The sequence below is a fragment of the Magnolia sinica genome, chromosome 16, assembly GCF_029962835.1.
Source record: "Magnolia sinica isolate HGM2019 chromosome 16, MsV1, whole genome shotgun sequence".
Taxonomy (NCBI): Eukaryota; Viridiplantae; Streptophyta; class Magnoliopsida; order Magnoliales; family Magnoliaceae; genus Magnolia; species Magnolia sinica.
Genome location: NC_080588.1, coordinates 20,027,705 through 20,043,787, shown reverse-complemented (window position 1 = coordinate 20,043,787; position 16,083 = coordinate 20,027,705). Strand labels below are relative to the sequence as shown.

General features: G+C 41.1%; 1 non-coding gene across 1 annotated transcript; it reads right to left on the bottom strand.

Moving 5' to 3' along the window:
• Positions 1–2,188: 2,188 nt before the first annotated feature.
• LOC131230105 (small nucleolar RNA R71) lies at positions 2,189–2,292 on the bottom strand. Its single transcript, XR_009163830.1, has one exon. It is a non-coding gene; the product is annotated as a small nucleolar RNA R71 (small nucleolar RNA).
• Between the last annotated feature and the right edge of the window lie 13,791 nt (positions 2,293–16,083).

Genomic DNA, 16,083 nt, shown 5'->3' with positions numbered 1-16,083 from the left:
TGCAGTTAAAGGAAGAGAAACGGAGAGGAAAAGGTGAGTTTCTGCTGGGAAAAGGAGGAGTTTTCTTGGGCAGGAAAACGTGGAGAAGAGAGGCTGTGCGGTTGCTTGGCTTTGAAGGAAGGAAGAAACGTGAAGCAGGGAGGGATTCGGCTGGACGTTCCGGGTTTTTCTTTGTTTCTTGTTTTCTTTTTCTTTTAATCCTTTGATTGTTTTTTCTGTGGTGCTAGCATATTCATGCTAGGCTAAACCTCTCAGCTAGGGCTAAGAGGTGAAGCTTGTAGCGAGATGGGAGATTCTACTTTGTGCCTTTAAATTTCATAAACTGAATTTGATTTAGTGATTATTATAAAGAATATTTTTCTTAGTCTTTAATGGTCTGTTGTGACTGAAATTACAATGGGTTTGCAATGGCTTTGAATATTTTCTTCCCCTTTTTATGTTTATGAAGTCAGGAAGCCCTGTTGTTCATCATTGCTCCATGGGCATGATAGGATGACAGTACCCTTCCTGATCCTCATGCATTGTTGATTGGTTGGTAATTAGTTTAATCCTGTTGTTTGCTTTGTCTCCTGGGCATGGTTAGATGATGGAATCCATTCTAATTCATATACCCTTCACCTCTTGAAAACCGATCAAGTAAGTTCAGTTTGAATCCTTGATGCGGGCATAAGATCTCCCCGATCTCTACAAGTGGATCCTCCGAATCCCTAGTTTCCTTCCTCTGAATTCCTTAAAGTTTTAGATAATTATTCCACAATTATTTCTTAAATTCTATTTTGTTTAGATCTCATCTTAGTCTAGTTCTAGTTCTACTTGGTTTCGGATAACGTACAGGTATCAGTCCCTGTGGATTCGACCTCGGTCTTACCGAGTTTACTACTACATCACAACCCTACACTTGGGGAGTGAACAAATAACCTCACCGGGGACTGACGGTTACGATTCTTCGAAATTAATTAGTTTTAGAATTAGGTTAGGATTAGGATTTTACTTACTTTAGGATAGAAGTTTTTATTTTATTCTGTTTTTAGAACTAACTTGTTTTCCTGTTTTGTAAGATCCTGACATAAGTTCTTAAATTGGTAATTCCTTCCTAATTTCTCTACTTTTTCTGCTTTTAGAATTAAGGTTTAAATCTTAAAAATTTTCTAACTCTAGTATCTTCTCATCTGTAGGAAATAGAAACTAGGTTATTTCTTAACTTTCTATTCTTATTTTAGTAACTTTTTAATTTTAACTCTTTTTTGTCTCCTAGTTTATTTTTAGTTTATTTTTGTTTAGAAACTAACCTTCCTATTTTGTAGGCCTTTAAGATAGAAATTTCTAATTCGGTAAGCTCCTTCCCTACTTTCTATTTTTCAATTCTCTTTTAGTAATCTACTTTCTAGTTTAGGACTCTCTTAACTTATTTTAGAAATTTTCACTTTCTTTTAGGAATTCTTTCTTTTAGAAGCTAGTTCACTTCTATCTTTCTTTTAAAGAATTGTTCTTCTCTTTTTAGAATCTAACTTATTTTATTTTATTTTGCAGGTTTTAACTCAAGACTCCAATTTGGTAATTTCTTTCCAACTCTCTCTTTCTTGCTAGATTTTCCTAGGGTTAAGTTTTTAATTAAGGACTGCGAGTGTTTTCATGCCCAAGTGGGCCCGTGACGACACTCGACGTCTCTTGACTGAAGGAGGATTGGTTGAGGGGTTGACTATCCATCGCAGGACTAGACACCGCTCGAAATCCCCTGAGTTAATTGAGGTTATGGCTGAAGACCAACCTCCTCCACTTCCACCCAGGGTGGAGGATACCCAAGATGAGAATGAGGTGCAACAGGCACCCCCGCCTCGTACCTTACGAGATTATCTGCAACCGGCGGGAGTGAGTATGCCCTCATGCATGATTTTTCCTGAAAACATAGGACAAATGGATATCAAGCCAGGAGTTATCCAACTCCTTCCCAAATTCCATGGACTTGAATCAGAGAGTCCATATTTACATTTGAAAGAGTTCGATGAAATTATAGCTACATTATGTTTTCCTAATGTATCTGAGGATACAATTAGGCCGAAACTCTTTCCTTTTTCCTTAAAAGAGAAAGCTAAGACGTGGTTACATTCATCGCGTCCTAGATCCATTGGCACATGGAACGACATGCGAGGGAATTCATAAAAAATTCTTCCCACATCATAAAACGATTACCCTCGAAAACGATCATGAACTTTGCCCAAAGGAAGATGAAACATTCTTCCAATGTTGGGAAAGGTTCAAAGATTTGGCCAATTCATGCCCACAACACGGATTTGAAACGTGGCGCATTACAAATTTTTTCTATGATGGACTGACATCTTCCATGCGCCAAATGGTCGAGACAATGTGTAATGGAGAGTTCATCAACAAAGATGTTGACGAGGTATGGGATTACCTCGATAGTCTCGCTGAAAAAACACAATCATGGGACTATTACCCAATGGCGAACACCACGTCTAGGCCGACTCAATTAAAGGAGAAAGGGGGATTATATCTCTTGAAAGAAGAGGATGATCTCAAGTGTAAAGTGACTACGCTTATAAGGAAAGTTGAGGCTATGGAAGGAAGGAAGGATAAGGTCAATGAAATTGTTTGCGGCATCTGTGATTGCAACATTCACACAACTGAAAACTATCCTACAATACCTTCCGAGGAGTGTTGAATGAACAAGCCAATGCCGTAAACAACTATCAAAGACCTTTTACTGGACCTAACTCCAATACATACAACCCTGGCTGGAAAAATCATCCAAACTTTAGTTGGAGGAATGGACAAACGGCGACTCCTCCAGGTTTCTTCAATCAAAATCCAAATCAAGTGAAACCTCAAGAGGAACCGGTTCAAAATCCCAAACAATAGTTGGATCAGTCAATGCTGGGAATTATAGATTTTATGAAAAAGATAGACTCTCGTATGACGGTTATAGAAAAGGGGATGCTTCCCGCACAACCTCTCCCCAATCCTAAACCCAGTACGAGAATAATGATCCCAGCTCTTCAAATCCGATGGGGCATGCTAAATCCATCACCACTCTTAGGAGTGGGAAGATCATTGATAAAACTCTTCCTGTTAGGCCCGAAAAGCCTCAAGAACCAGAAGAGGACAACAATGATGGATCCAGTGATGAGGCTCCCTCCTCCAATCCGACAGCATGAGATGGTTCATATGGACTATAGGTGAAAAGGCCAAGCTATATGTCCTAGAGAGGGGGTGAATAGGACAATGCCAAATAAAACTTATAATAGCGGAAATAAAAAGAAAATGATAGCCAAAGTAAATAATAATGCAAGAAAGAAAAACAACCTCAAAATTCAGATCTTGAGAGGTTGATACAAACGTTATTCTAAGGACAACCTTACACCAAAAAGAGTTTATGGTAGGACAACCTTATTTCTAGAAAGGTCTTTGTATCAAGTCTCAAATCGAAGAGGAATACAAAAACAAATATGAACCGAATTGAAATAACTTGTAATTAAAGATGTATTGTTCTAGGGACAGCCATACACCATAAAAATGGCAGGGCAACCTTGCTGGAACAACTTTCAAAATGAAATTGAAAAACAAACTTATAAAGGAATAGCAGAAAGTAAATTCTAAGCTATTACAACATTCTCACAAAGCTTGAAATAATTACAACATTCACCACCATACATACATCCCACAAAAAGAATAAAAACAATTAAAAGAATAAATCAATCAACCACAACTCAAAGGATTTATAGTGGTTCGCCTGTGTTTTCACCAACTGTTATACAACAGCCACACAAAAAGCTACTCCACTCCTAATATCCTCACACAGGGATATTAGCGTTCACTAAAAATAGGTTTTCCTATGTTCACCCAAAACCCTTACAATTGTGTCTTTGTATGTGGGCTTACACAATTAAAAACCCCCACTTCTGAGTTTTCCTGGCTCTCCTCAGATATAACCAATATAACAAGATTTTTCTGGCAAATCTTGAAAGAAACCAAAATAATAGAAAGGAATTTACAATATGTAAAATACCCGAATATCTCCTTCGTTGTAGCAGCCCGGTAGAACCAAATCAAAGTAGATGAATGTCCAAGTTCAATGTCCAGTACTCGATTACAATGGTTCTAGTTCTAATTGATTTTAAATTAAACCAAACAGGCTTGCCTTAATTGATTTTGATTCCAAAGAAAGGGAATAACAATTCCTCTTTTCAAATCGGATTGAATAGCTGAAACAAAATCAATTAAAATAAAGCTAAGGAAAGAAGATATTAAATAAGCACACTTAGCTTAGATGGAGCACAAAATTATCTCTTAGAAGTTCGACGAAGATTGGCTTGAATACTATAATTAAATCGATGATTTCTTCTGAGATTCGTGCACTATTTATAAGTGAAAAGATCAGGTCTTCGAATGGTCTAGAGTGCTCTACGACTAGTCGAAGCTCTAACAGATATTTGAAAAATCCGGCGGGATATGCTTTGACCGTTCTACGATCGGGTCGTAGCCCTCCTACGAACGGGTCATAGGTCACCTACGACTAGTCGTAGGTTTCCTTCGACCGGTCGTAGGTCCCGCAAAGACCTGGACTTCGAGTCGAGATTCTACGATCGGTCGAAGATGCGTAAACACTGCTCCTACGATCGGTCGAATGCATTCCGTGACTAGTCGAAGGCTAATGATTTTATCCTAATTTGTAACAAACTTACGATCGATCCAGGAATTTCTTAGATCGGTCGAAGCAAGTCTAGACTAGTCGAAGAGACCTAAGACTAGTCGAAGAATAGAAATCAATCACATGTAAAATAACATTCGACTTATGTATCCGAAATGACCTACTTCTAAGGTCATCCTATGGTCAAACAAACCTGAATCATGAAGTATGGACATTAAAACAAGAGACCATGAAGAATGAGCCTTGAAGTCTTGATGTAGACTAAACCTTGAAGTAGCTCAATCATGAAAGTGGCTTGAGTTTCAGCTTGAGTCTTGAGTTCAGCTTGAGTCTTGCCTTGTACTTTCTTTTTCTTTTCAGCTTGAGTCTTATGAGCAGTTCTTGCATTCAAGAGTCTTGTCTTGTGATCAGTTCTTTCATTCAAGATCTTGAGTCTTGTACTTGAGAGCTTTGCTTGATGTGAGCTTAGCTTGTTCATGTATGTTGATCCTTGAGAGAGCTTCACTTAAGTAGGTTATATATAACATAACAGTGATTTTGGCATCACAAATTTGACAACAAACAGGGATATAAAGTATAGCACTTACAAAATGGTTTCACCAAAACCTCTCTCTAACTCTCAGGATATCCTAGAGGTGTTGAAATAGGTGAAAGTCAACATTCCTCTACTTGATGTCGTTAAATATATACCTTCATATGCCAAATTCCCGAAAGACTTATGCACGACCAAAAGACGAAAAATTATTCAAAAGAAAATCTTCGATCGAGAAAGTGAGTGCCATCCTCAAGCAAGACGTGCTACAAAAATTCAGATCCTGGTAGCCCAACCATATCATATGTAATCAGGGACCATCGAATTGATCATGCACTTCTTGACTTAGGAGTGAGCGTCAATCTGATTCCCTACTCGGTATACAAACATTTAGGTTTGGGTGAATTAAAACCCACCCTAACCACACTACAACTTGCTGATCGCTCTGTTCGTGTACCAAGAGGGATAATCGAGGATGTGTTGGTCTAAGTTGATAGATTTTACTACCTTGTAGATTTTATCATCATGGACATCGAACCCATCAATAACATGAGCACTCAGATTCCCGTCATTCTTGGTCGCCCATTCCTTACCACTTCAAATGCAATTATCAATTGCAGGAATGGTGTCATGACTATGTCCTTTGTGAATATGACATTGGATTCAAATATTTTTTTCAATAACGGCAGAAACTTAGAGAATGATGACGATTTCTACGACATTAACATGATTGACTCTTTAGTGGAAGATACGACACCTCTAACCTTATCCTCTGACCCTCTAGAGACGTGCCTGGCCCACTCCCATGATTTTGATGATGACATGATTAGGGAGATGTGTGCCTTGCTTAATACTGAACCGGTACTTGAAGTTAACCGATGGAGGTCACAATTTGAAGAGTTGCCCCAAACTGATGTAGTGCCTTTACCGTCTAACCTCAAGCCGCCGAAGCTTGACCTAAAACCTTTGCCCTCTGATTTGAAATATGCATATTTGGGTCAAGATGAGACATACCCGGTGGTGATTTCTGCCCACCTGGAGAAAGAACAGGAGAGTATGCTTATATCTACTCTCATTGAGCATAAAGGAGCCCTGGGATGGACGATAGCGGACCTCAAGGGAATCGATCCCTCGATTTGTACTCACCGCATATATCTTGAGGATAATGCAAAAACCGCTCGGCAACCACAACGTAGACTAAATCCAAACATGAAGGAAGTGGTTAAAGCCGAGGTTCTTAAACTACTGGACGTGGGTATTATATACCCTATATCTGATAGTCAATGGGTGAGTCCAACTCAAGTGGTCCCTAAGAAGTCTGAATCACCATCGTAGCCAATGCTAATAATGAACTCGTGCCAACTAGAGTCACTACTGGTTGGAGAATGTGCATTGACTACAGGAAGTTGAATACCGTCACGAGGAAAGACCACTTTCCTTTACCATTCATTGATCAGATCCTGGAAAGGTTAGCCGGTCATTCCTATTACAGTTTCCTTGACGATTCAGGCTACAACGAGATAGAGATAGCCCCGAAGACCAGGAAAAGACCACATTTACATGTCCCTACGGCACCTTTGCTTACCGAAGGATGCCATTCGGACTATGTAATGCCCCTGCCACCTTTCAGTATGCTTAGTATCTTTTCTGATATGGTAAGGCAATATCTAGAGGTCTTCATGGACGATTTCTCTGTTTACGGTCCATCTTTCAGCAAGTGCTTGGAAAGTCTTAAATGTGTGATGAAAAGATGTGAAGAAAAGAACTTGGTACTTAATTGGGAGAAGTGCCATTTCATGGTTCAAGGGAATTGTCCTTGGGCATATCATCTCGTCCAAGGGAATCGAGGTAGATAAGGCAAAAATCGATCTTATCTCTAACCTACCTCCACCCAAGAACATCGGAGACGTGCGATCCTTCTTAGGACACGCAGGATTTTAAAAGCGATTCATAAAGGACTTTAGTCTCCTCTCTCGCCCTTTATGTAATCTTCTTCAAAAGGATGCTCTGTACAAGTGGACTGAGCAATGCCAGGAAGCTTTCACCAAGCTTAAGGGCATGTTAACCACTGCACCTATCATGCAGCCACCCGATCGGAGCCTTCCTTTTGAGCTTATGTGCGACGCTTCTGATTATGCTCTTGGAGCGGTTCTAGGTCAGAGAAAAGATAAGAGACCCTACGTCATTCATTACGCGAGTAGAACTTTAAATCCTGCCCAGGTGAACTACTCGACTACGGAAAAGGAACTCTTAGCTGTAGTGTTCGCCTTGGACAAATTTAGGTCCTACTTGATCGGATCCAAGATCATTATCTACACAGATCATGCGGCACTTAAGTATCTTCTTTCGAAGAATGATTCTAAGCCCCGTTTGATACGATGGATCCTTCTACTCCAAGAATTTGATTTGGAAATTAAAGATAAAAGGGAGTAGAGAACGTAGTGGCCGATCACCTTTCTCGCCTTAATACCTCTGAGTCCCTTGAGGCGACCCATATCAATGACATGTTCCCTGATGAACAGCTGTTCAGAGTCTCCCACTCACCTTGGTTCGCTGATATTGCTAATTATCTTGCTACAGGTGCCATACCGACACAGTGGACTGCGCAAGATAAGAAGAAATTCTTCACCGAGGTGCGCAACTTTTTCTGGGATGATCCTTATTTATTTAAATATTGCCCAGACCAAATTCTAAGGAGATGTGTACTAGACGATGAGCATCAGAGCGTCATCTCCTTCTGTCACTCACAGGCCTGTGGTGGTCACTTTTCTGCTAAAAAGACCACGGCCAAGATTCTGCAGTGTGGCTTTTACTGGCCCACTATGTTTAGGGACACTCATGAGTTTTGCAAAGCTTGTGAGCGTTGTCAGAAATTGGGAGCATTGTCCCGTCGAAATATGATGCCTTTAAATCCCATCCTTATCATTGAAGCATTTGATTGCTGGGGCATCGATTTCATGGGACCATTTCCCCAATCGTTTTGGGAATTTGTATATTTTGCTCGCCGTGGATTATGTCACTAAATGGGTCAAGCGATTCCGTGTCGAAAGAATGACCATCGCACGGTCATTAAATGCCTAAAAGAAAACATCCTTTCTTGATTCTGAACACCTTGAGCCAACATTAGTGATGGGGGCTCACACTTTGGTAATAAACTATTTGAGAGCTTAATGAAGAAATATGGTATCTCTCATAAGGTGAGCACCCCATACCATCCACAAACAAGTGGACAAGCTGAGATTTCCAATAGGGAAATTAAACATATTTTGGAGAAAACGGTTAACCCGATCGTAAGGATTGGTCAATCCGATTGACCGATGCCTTATGGGCATACCGTACTGCATTTAAAACTCCTATTGGAATGTCTCCCTTTAGACTTGTCTATGGGAAGGCTTGTCACTTGCCTGTGGAGCTGGAATATAAAGCGTACTGGGCGATCAAAAATCTTAATTTCAATCTGGACAACGCTGGCTCGCTACGCAAACTTCAATTAAATGAACTTGAAGAAATCCGGAATGATGCGTACGATAATTCGAGAATTTACAAGGACAAGATGAAAGCATTTCATGACCAACACATTTCGCGAAAATCATTCACGCCGGCCGAAGGTCCTTTTGTATAATTCTCGATTACATCTCTTCCCGGGTAAGCTTCGATCTCGTTGGACCGGCCCTTACATTGTTGTTACTGTTTTTCCTCATGGGGCCGTTGAGGTAAGAGATCTCGACAATGGCAAGGAGTTTAAAGTCAATGGCCATCGATTAAAACCATTTGTCGAGAAATTTGATTCAGAGGACATGTCCATGCCTCTGACTGATCCTGTTTACCAGGATTGATCTCCTAGTCTGATGGAGGTATAGGTAGGTTTCCTGTTTTCTTAGGACTAGAGTAGTTGCTTTATTTGTCTGGCTGAAGATGGTAAACTTAGCGCTCCTGGGAGGCAACCCAAATTTTCATTCCATTTCACTTTTCTCATTAGTTAGTTCAATGTTTGTGGGTAACATTACTGCAAAACCTCACGAGACTACAACTCGTCCACTAGGGGTAACCTAGGGGTTTAAAGGCTTATTGCATACGCTAAATGCAATCGAGAGCACCTGCGAAAGTGGTATAGGTAGGATTTTATTTTTTTGTTATTTTTGTTCTGCTTTCTCTCTCGTGCTGACTGGATTCCATGCTGCAATCTCTTGGAAAATCTCTCTCGATTCATCATCCAGGTACTATCTTCCCATCACTTCATATTTACTTTTCGTTGTCCCATGTGCATTCCATGCTCATATCTTTTACATTGAGGACAATGTAGATTTTAGGTTGGGGGTGGGAGATTAGGCTTCCTAATCAGTGTTTTCTTAGTCTTGAGCAAAAAATTGTGAAAATTTTTAAATTTTTTTTTGGACTTTCTGGTGAATTTGAAGTGATTTGACGACCATCTTTGATTTAGAATTACGGAATATGGAATGTTTGTGATTTACTATTCTTGGATTCAGTTACTCGTTAGATTTCACAGTTAAGTTTGAATTATTAATCCGTTATTAGAAGTTGTAAACATTGATTGAGTCATGATTTCCCATGTCACATCTCGCTTACACATTAAGATTTCAGTTTGAAACTGAAGGGTTAATTTGGTAATCACTGAGCATGAAAAGAACCAGCCTGAAAAACAAAAAATTTCAGCATCAATTTATAAAGAAGAATTGAAAGGTTTAGGTGTACAATCTTCACCATAGGTTTGCTTCCTATAGGTGAGGATTGGACTCCCCTTCTGGACGTCTCCTTTTCAAAAAAAAAAAAAAAACTAGAAAAATGAAAAAAATGATCTATGAGGCGAGTTTTGGTTATCATGAATTCTCTTGTTGATTACCAACGAAATCCTGAAATAAAGAATTGAATCTCTTAATGATGGTAAGCCGAGATTTCACTATACACCCATGGAACTCAATGTTTATTATTCTAGTTTATGGATTAATATTTGAACTTGATTATGAAATTCACCGTGCATGAGAGGCCAGGAGAAACTGATAATCAGCATTCATGAATCTTAAGATTTCTCATATCTGGATTGTTTTTCAAAATATCACTCGGCTTCACAAGAATTATCTCGTAATTCTCAACTTAATTTTCGCATATTTTGCTCGGGACTAGCAAAATGCACAAGGCAATGTGATGAGGGTCAAATATTACATATTAGACCCCATTTATTACTTAGATTTATGGGTATGATACTGTTTAACGCCCGGTTTTAATTGTGTTTTGTTGCAGGATGCAATCAGGAGCTTAAACTGAAATTGGGTATTAAAAGCGTGGATTCGGCACTCCGATGTCACAAAAGCAGGGGACGGACTCCTGGGGATTGGGATCGACGATTTTACACAGCCGAGATTCGCGAAAATTGAGAAACTGAAGCTCAAGCGGCCTGAAAGTCAGCCGATGTATGCTTAGTATCTTTTCTGATATGGTAGGGCAATATCTAGAGGTCTTCATGGCTCGAGGACCAAAACTAACCGTACACGTCAAATTTCAGCCATTGGATCCTCGTGAAAGTGGCTGAACTAATAGATCAGCCCATAAAACCCTGATTTAGGGCCCACCCGCTGTCCAGATACGCTTTAACTTCGGCCCCACGGCTCAAATGAAATGGGGAACAAGATGGATGGTGTGGATTTCTCATAATAATCATATAGTGTACATAGTACACTTTTTGCACTAAACTTGCATGGCAAACCGTCCTCTGGACGTCTCCTCTTCAAAAACAGAAGTTCTGTTTCTGTTATGAAACAGAGATTGCGGTCCGGTCTTGTGGGCCACCACGGTCGATGATCCAGATAATCGGGACCATCCATCAGGCCTAAAAGGGCCCCGTAAACATAGTCTAGGTGGCGAAATGGCGAGATACATCGGAGGTCAGTTTTTGATCGTCAAAACTGAAGGCAGACGGTGGAATGAGTTGATTTGATGGACCGCACTGAACCCGAGTAAAAGCACCCCTTCCTTGCTGAAATTTCGAGAGGAATTCAATGGGCGGGTCGGATTTATCAAGCGACAAGGTAAGTGGGCCCCACCGAGAGTCCAGCGCCGACAAGATCGGGCGCTGTTTACGCAGCCCGCGCACATCCGGAAAAGACGGCACTTGTGGGACGTAACGTGATCAAGATCACATTCTGATGCATGATCCAGACCATCCACATGCTTCAACAGATGGCCATAGCCCTAGCCAAGGTGTCAGAATCAACAAATGTATTGATTTCATGCTGCAAAATCAAATCAAATAGAGGGTGTTTTGCTGCGAAAAACAGATTGCGCGTCCGGTTTCTGCTGCGAAAAATTTCCGCATGGAGTGCGGAAACTCCAGCCACCGCCTCTAACACTCCAGCAGGGTCTTTGCTGCCTATAAAGAGAGAGAAAAGCATTCGTTTAAAAAAGGGAAAAGAAAAACGGAAGAAAGGAGAAGACAGGGAGCCTTGGCTTTCTGCTATCCACGGCTGGAGAGAGAGAGTACGAGAGCTCGTCTTCGGTTGCCGCTGCAGTTAAAGGAAGAGAAACGGAGAGGAAAAGGTGGGTTTCTGCTGGGAAAAGGAGTTTTCTTGGGCAGGAAAACGTGGAGAAGAGAGGCTGTGCGGCTGCTTAGCTTTGAAGGAAGGAAGAAACGTGAAGCAGGGAGGGATTCGGCTGGACGTTCCGGGTTTTTCTTTGTTTCTTGTTTTCTTTTTCTTTTAATCCTTTGATTGTTTTTTCTGTGGTGCTAGCATGATCATGCTAGGCTAAACCTCTCAGCTAGGGCTAAGAGGTGAAGCCTGTAGCGAGATGGGAGATTCTACTTTGTGCCTTTAAATTTCATAAACTGAATTTGATTTAGTGATTATTATAAAGAATATTTTTCTTAGTCTTTAATGGTCTGTTGTGACTGAAATTACAATGGGTTTGCAATGGCTTTGAATATTTTCTTCCCCTTTTTATGTTTATGAAGTCAGGAAGCCCTGTTGTTCATCATTGCTCCATGGGCATGATAGGATGACAGTACCCTTCCTGATCCTCATGCATTGTTGATTGGTTAGTAATTAGTTTAATCCTGTTGTTTGCTTTGTCTCCTGGGCATGGTTAGATGATGGAATCCATTCTAATTCATATACCTCTCATCTCTTGAAAACTATATCAAGTAAGTTCGGTTTGAATTCCATAATCCTTGATGCAGGCATAAGATCTCCCTGATCTCTACAAGTGGATCCTCTGAATCCCTAGTTTCCTTCCTCTGAATTCCTTAAAGTTTAGATAATTATTCCACAATTATTTCTTAAATTCTATTTTGTTTAGATCGCATCTTAGTCTAGTTCTAGTTCTACTTGGTTTCAGATAACATACAGGTATCAGTCCCTGTGGATTCGACCTCGGTCTTACCGAGTTTACTACTACATCACAACCCTACACTTGGGGAGTGAACAAATAACCTCAAAATTTAGATCTTGAGAGGTTGATACAAATGTTGTTCTAAGGACAATCTTACACCAAAAATAAGCCATATAAATGCAGAAACATAGTAACCCAAAATTCCATAGGCCGCGGATGTAATGCAATATGCAGTGCGAATGGAATGACCATGCTGGAGTTTGAAGTTGGGATGATAGTACGTAGTATCACAAGCTATGGGGTCCATCACAAGGGACTTCGATCCAAACCAGTTCCATACCTAATTTGGATAGTCAGACTCAATGTGGTAAGCTACTGATCTCAGGTTAGCTGCACGCCCCAATCGAAATCTTGGACATTACGAAGGTACATGTGTTACGCCCCAGACTCAAAAACCGGGCTTACAAAATTTCCGATCGCCGAATCCAGTGCCGACAGCCTTCATAGTACCCCATTATCGGCTCCCGGCACCTATATACCAGGTTCCGATCCTGGGATTCTACAAGGAGGATTTCAAATATGATTTTGATTTGTAATAAGCATAACTTATGAACAATAACCACAAGAACACCATCACAAAATTCACTATGATAAAAAACTTTAAGGTACGATGTATATAAAGAAAAATACAAGATAATAACGGAAACTCCTGAACCTCGACTGCATGCTCCTACTGCGGCGAAGCTTGCAGAATCGGGCTGATGGATACATGAATGTAATCAGTCATACCAAGGCTATGCAGTGCAAGATATAAATGCTATCGGCCATATCAAGACCATGCGATGCGAGATGCAACTCAAACATGCCAATCCTCATCCAAATCTATATATCAATGCAACTCATCACTAGAGTATCAAATATTACTACAGTTCTTATTCTGGATAATTATCGAGGTTTAGTACACTCTACATGACACTACCCCTTTCCTAGATGTGGAATCCAAGTGAGCGTAAGAAACCTCACTATCCTCCTGGCCAATAATCTGTCAATACCTATCCGGCATGTCGATAGTGGACCCATTCACGAGCTAGTCAAACTCAGCCTAGCAATGCCCCCTGCCCTTGGGGCCGGTAAGGCCACACCCCTTTTCAACCGACCATGACATAGTGGGAGACGTGGCCTTCTGATATTCGGCCCTCGTGCGCTCATGTATCTACTCGGTCTCGACGTTGGAGTCATCCTCTGGTACCATCGGGTTTAGAAATTTTCACCCAAGGACATCTATGGCGCCCCGATGCTAGAAACAATATTTTCGGTATCTAATCCAGCCATCCACGATGTGTCTGTGGAGGCCACAGCCCTGACGTCGCTAGGGTGCACAGTAATCACAATCACACAAATGCAAATGTATATGAGTCATGCAGTCCAATCATGCATCAATCCTGTGCATACTGTGCGCTCATGTGGGTAACTCTGCCTATCAGGGAGTCCCATAAACCACCTACACTATGGCATATGTAATGGCCAATCACATCTCATTACAAATATATAAATGATGCGTATGGGCATGTATCACAATGCTATGCCATCACAAACTCATAATCGACAATGGTAGTCGGTATCGGCAATCGGTACCGATAATTGGCATTGATAATCAACCTCGACGCAAGGCGGGGTCCATATATGGACGGTCGATGATGGACCAAATAAAATCAATGGGGCCGAAGCATTTGGGTTAACCCATTAGAGAATGATGAGGAAGGGCCTAACAAGGCCTAAGGAAGGTCACAATGTGGACCTTTAACCAACATTGCTCCCAAGGAATGACACTCATAAGGCCAATCGTATAATGGGCCCACGGCCTCATACAAGAGCCTAATATACATCATCATGGGCCTCGCTTAAGGGGTATATACGCATTACATTAGGCCTCACTCATGGGCGGCCAATATATATATATATATATATATATATATAACATTGGGTTGTATCAAATGGGCCGATTTAAATGGGCCAAATCAATAGGCCGAATTAAATAAACCAAATCAAATAGGTCGAATCAAATGGGCCAATTCAAATGGGCTGAATCAATAGGCCGAATCAAATGGTCTGAATCAAATGGGCTGATTCAAATGGTCCGAATCAATGGGCCGAATCAAATGAGCTGATTCAAATGGGCCGAATCAATGGGCTGAGTCAAATGGGCCAAGTCGAATGGGCCGAGTTGAATGGGCCAATCAAATGGGCCAAGTCGAATGGGCTGAGTTGAATGAGCCGATCAAATGGGCCGATTCAAATGGGCCAAATCAATGGGCCGAATCAAATGGGCTAATTCAAATGGGCCGAATCAATGGGTTGAGTCAAATGGGCCAAGTCGAATGGGCCGAGTTGAATGGGCCAATCAAATGGGCCAAGTCGAATGGGCCGAGTTGAATGAGCCGATCAAATGGGCCGATTCAAATGGGCTGAGTCAAGTGAGCCGTTCATCCATAGTTAGAGATCATTGTAAACATAAAAAAATGAATCATATCCAAAGGATCATCTGGACCATACCACAAATGGCAGTGGTGATAATGATTCCCACAGTTAAAATTTAGAGGGCCCACCATAGCATTTATTTCCCATCCAGACTGTTCACAAGGTCACAAAGACCTGAACAGGGAGGGAGAAACGAGTATTAAATTGATTCAAAACTTCTGTAACCCAAAGGGGTTTCAATGGTAGACGTTCAACTTCACTACTTTCTGTAGTGCGTCCACTTGATACAAGATCTGTCTTATTTTTCTTCCCAAGTCTTAGAATTGGCTCACCAAATGGATGGACAATTGGATGAACCATATACATCAAGGTGGGGTCCACGTACGTGGCCCACTAGAGACATGAATCTGCTTCATTTTTAGTCTCAAGCTTAAGACGAGCTTGTCAAATGGATAGATAGCTGGGATATAATGCCAGTGTTATGGAAGGTGGGTCCCACGTCCCACGTGTGGAGGACCCACACTCATTATAGATGGCCCCACCGTTATTGCCTGGACAGTGGGGATGGGCACCACGTCAACTGGGTCCCACAGACACTGTTGACGTCAATACAACAGTTATATAACTTGTTGTATGACGTCATGGCTGGCTGGATTAAAGATGGTGGGTCCCACGCAGGGCTATTATCATATAAAATAGTATTATATAATAATAATCATAATAATAATAAGAAGAAGAAGAAGAAGGAGGGGGTTTCCTTTCCATGCATCACAGCTGCATGCAGTCCAGCAGCCTCAGCTGCTGGACGCTTTGTCACACCCCAAACTCGGAAAACGGGCTCACAAAATTTTCAATTGCCGAATCCGGCGCCGACAGCCTTCGTAGTAACCCATTCTCGGATCCCGGCACTCGCATACCAGATTCCAATCCTGGGATCTTACAAGAAGGATTTTCAATATGATTTTTTTTTTTTTGTAATGGAGCATAACCACAAGCATAACCAAGTCACAACACAACAACAACACCACATATCCACTATATCAAAACTTTAAGTATAATGCGGAAA